The 4,551-nt window shown below is 35.8% G+C and overlaps 1 long non-coding RNA gene across 1 annotated transcript; it reads left to right on the forward strand.

Moving 5' to 3' along the window:
- The first annotated feature begins 1,767 nt into the window (after nt 1-1,767).
- On the forward strand, nt 1,768-4,000 carry LOC132097578 (uncharacterized). Its single transcript, XR_009422752.1, has 4 exons — nt 1,768-1,911; nt 3,627-3,657; nt 3,749-3,785; nt 3,872-4,000. It is a non-coding gene; the product is annotated as an uncharacterized LOC132097578 (long non-coding RNA).
- The last annotated feature ends 551 nt before the right edge of the window (nt 4,001-4,551 follow it).

A 4,551-nucleotide genomic window follows, 5' to 3' on the forward strand; every position in this document is an offset into this window, starting at 1 on the left:
AATGACGTAGTCTGACCAATTAGCAAAGGGGTAATCTGTTTTTCTTTTTAGATTCAAATCAGACCAATCTATAATTCAAGTAACTGAAAAAATAAAAAAAATAAGTTATGACAAGTCTTAAAAAAATAAAAATTGGATGTTTAACTTTTAACTTTATGCAATTGGACACTTTTCTCACTGACAGATTGAGCTATTATTGCTATAAAAGATATAAATAAAGATATTAAAGATTGGTGTTTTTACAGCTACTGAAGTAATTGTTTTCATCACTGTAAATATGAAGTACACATGTTTTTATTTATTATATATTTATTATCCATGACACAACTGCAAGTATTGATTTTTGTAGGAAAGAGCACAGCGTGAATATTCGTATTTATTCAGGAATATGATTTTTGCTCTAGTCAAGATGCTACTTTTATTTACAGTATCTAAATGGCCAAAATAAGCTTGTCAAAAATGTATTATATACATCACTCCTTCCACAGAGTTTATGTGTTTATATGTTTCTCTGAGCTCTATAACTGGGGCTGAAAGAGTTAATGTGATAGTGTTAATGGGTAAAATTGATTCGACATCATGTCTTAACTATTTCAGGATTGTTTTTTATCAGAGTTGGACTGGCAGCACCAATTGGGGTCTCAAATTGGGTCATTCATAGAGAAACAGCTAGCATCAAACTCACCACACACACTCTCATGCACACATCAACACGTACACATCAGAAGATCAGAATCAGAAAGAGCTTTATTGCCAAGTATGCTTGCGCATACAAGGAATTTGTTTTAGTGACATAAGCTTCCAGTAAACAGACACACAACAACACACAGAAAAAAAAAAAAAAAAAAAAATTATGGGAGAATTACAAATTGGCAAATAAATAAGTGTATAAACAATTGTGCTATAAATGAATGATAATGGAATAGGAATAGGAATGGAATACACATGTACACACATGCTGATGACAGCTTTGACACCATCCTCTTCCCCCTTGGAATTAGAAGCCCGCTGGGACACAATGTTTCTAGCCCTCGGAAACTGTCTACTAAATAAAAGGTCAGGCAGGCTTGATGGATACTGTTTCTCCTAAGGATGACCAGTATATCTTTGGCTCATGTCATGAATTTAAGGCAATTGCTGCACTGCAGTGGTGTTTAAAATATATTGCTTATTAATGTAAGAACCTTCATAAATAGACCTGCAAGACAACAGCAGTTGCAGTTAACACAGATTCACAGTGTACATGACAAATTCTGTAAATTCTAGATATGTAGAAATGATTTCCTTCTGCTCTGTGAACTCCAAACACTTGACTGTCGTGAAAACAAAACTGTTTGGAATGTGGTTCCGGTGTTGACAATAATTTGACAATAACTGACATTATTTTTTGCATGGAAGATCTATATTACTGCCTGTTTATCATTTATTCCTTAAATATTAAATAAAAATTAAATTAAATTAAATTAAATTAAATTAAATTAAATTAAATTAAATTAAATTAAATTAAATTAAATTAAATTAAATTAAATTACTATATCAAAATGATACTGACCCATTGCTGCAGACTATTATTAATGTTGTTTGTTAAGTAGTGGGTTTTTTGTAAATGTTTTGTCTTTGGTGATTTATGCTTTTCAGAGTGCAGTAACTCATTAGGACAGTAAAGTAAAGTAAATAAGCAATAAAATAAGAAAAACTATCTTCAAGGCAAGGGTTATTTATATGAGTGATGTTGGGAGGGGTATTATTGGCTTTCAACAGGATGAAGCCTCATTGGTCTGCACTGGACTCTAATTCCGTAAAGAGTTAAAGGGTTTGGCTGAGCCTTCACAGAATGCTATCAAACCCATCTTTCAGTATAGAGGCCACCCACAGTTCCTGGTCTGTCCTGTTACCCAGATTTTCTTAAAGGTGAGATGTCTCTGACCTGTTACACATGCTGTATAATTGCTGGATGTGTTTTTAGATGATAGTATAGAGTTAAACAAAGAGATGAGCTCACCCACATACTGTAATGGTAGAAGATTTCTTACAAAAATAAAAAAGAACAAAATGTGTGAACTCTTCTACCATCCAATACCAAGCTTCTCTTTTTGTTGAACTTTGGTATGTTTTTTGATCTTACACACCAAAGTAATTCTTAAATTTTACTAAAATGTATAAAACGTTTAGTTTTTATTTCTATAAGGAAAATATATATACATATATTAATGACTATATGGATGTGTTGTATGAAATGTGGGTTAGAGTCATTCAAAGCGAAGGAATGCGTTTAGTGATTAGGAAATTAAGTTTGCTTCCTTTCTTTTTATTCAGCAAATGTTTTAGTGTATTTATTTTCATTGTAAGCATAAGCATCCTCTTGCATGTTGTGTTTCAAGAAGAGTCTTTTATCAGACACTTGTATTCAAAGTGAGGAATCCTCTTGGAGTATTGCTCAAGGGCATAATGTAAATGGTTTATGGATGAGGTTTTTCATTTGCTGCAAATATTTCAAACAATTGAGCTTTAGTTAAATATAGGAGAATGTTTGAAATCCAGAAAAATTTCCATATATTATCAAGATAGCAGGTAATGTGGCAGAGCTGACACTCTATGTGCTAACATTTCAATAACCCTGAAATCTGTGGCCCCAGTCAATCCATCACCCAGCTTATCACTGCAGCTACAGTCCAGTTATAGATCTTGAGGAATTCTGGACATATGGGTTTTAGGAATTTTGAGAAAGAAAAATTATATTTCTTTGAGGATATTGAATAAAGAGACAGCATTAGTGAGAGAGGAAGAGGAATGAGTCGGTCTGATCTGTTGCCTGATACAGTTTCTGATTAATATCTTTAGCCCCTTTGCTCTTGATACAACACTTTGGATAATTTTACACACAGATATCAGCTTTCTGCTTCACTCATATTTATGTCACATGCAGCTAAATGCTAGTCCTGGGTGAAACATAGCAGCATAGTCCTTTTGACGTTTTTACACAAAATACACCAAAACATCAATATGTTCATCATGTCGTTAATAATAAAATACATGTTGCTTAACATTACTATGGGCATCATGTTAATTAAATATATTCATCCCAGTACCAACAAATGTATGTACAGCAGTTGTCTGTATTATATGTTCGGCTCATATTCCTTTTCCTGCATTTAAGCATGAGTGAATACAGAAGTGAATTACTTAATTAACCGACAAAACAGCTACTTGATATTCTTGCATGTGATTGGTGGGATGTTCTCTGTGTAATGAATGAGTGTTAATGGAGTGTGACTTGTTTATAGCTGTAGTTCACTGTGTTAAAAGTGATGACTGTTGATAGCAGTCCTAAGTGGCTGTAACTGAATAAGGTGTGTATGTGGAGGTGAACGCAGCAGAGAAGAGCTTAGAAAGGCTGCATTGCAGAACTTCATGCTTTGAGATTAAATGCTGTAAACCAGCTATTTGTCCAGGGTTTCATTTAGGCATACGTCTAAGTAACACATTAGCTATAGAGAAGTTGACCCTCACCAAAATAGAACATTTAAAACATGGTTTATCTTCTGCTGAATGTGTTGACCATCAAACTATGCTTGGACAATCACTCTTTAAGACAGTCTCTCCCTGTACTCTATATTTCCTAACAGAAGAGCACAACAAGCCTGCCTTCATGTCTGAGTAAGTCTGTAAACACACCTCCATCTGGAAATTTCACACATAGAGTTCTATAGTGTTGAACTATGATATTTCTCTCCTAAAATCCTAACAGTAAAAAGATGACCTCTAGCCGTCGGCAACATCTCAAGGTAAACATTAGCATTTGAGTCTGTTTGTGTTTACTCTAGAGATGTGTGTTTTGTTGCATGTGTCTTTTCCCCATTGTTTGTTGTAGAGTTTGATACTGGGTATAGCCAAGGAGCTGCTGGTGGCTGAGGAAAAGCAGACAGAGGAGGAAAGAGCTCGCTATATGGAGAAGAAATGTCCTCCTCTGTCTCTGCCTGGCTCACTGCAGGAATTACAGGTACACATGCATGAAATCAGATTATTAAGAACTTCAAGAAGAGAGGTTTGACTGCAGTGAAGAAGTCTTCAGGACGTCTCCTCCTGATGAGTCAGCTACAGAATCGTGTCTCCAGCAGTGCAGAGCTTGCTCAGGAACAGCAGCAGGTTGGTGTGAGAGCATCTGCACTCACAGTGAGGCCAAGACTTTTGGACAACGGCCTGGTGTCAAGAAGGGGAGCAAAGACGCCACTTCTCTCCAAGAAAAACGTCAAGGACAGACTGAAATTCTGCAGGAAGTGTAAGGATTGGACAGCAGAAGACTGGTGCAAAGTTATTTTCTCTGATGAAGCTGCCTTCTGAATATTTGGGGCATCTGGAAAATCGATTGTTTGGAGAATAAAAGGTGAACGCTACCATGAGTCCTGTGACGTGCCAACAGTGGAGAATCCTGAGACCATCCATGTGTGGGGTTGCTTTTCAACCAAGGTAGTGGGCTCTCTCATAATTCTGCCCAAAAACACTGCCATGAATAAAGAATAGTATCAAAATTTCCTGCAAGAGCGACTTCTT

Source organism: Carassius carassius, chromosome 2 (genome assembly GCF_963082965.1).
Source record: "Carassius carassius chromosome 2, fCarCar2.1, whole genome shotgun sequence".
Taxonomy (NCBI): Eukaryota; Metazoa; Chordata; class Actinopteri; order Cypriniformes; family Cyprinidae; genus Carassius; species Carassius carassius.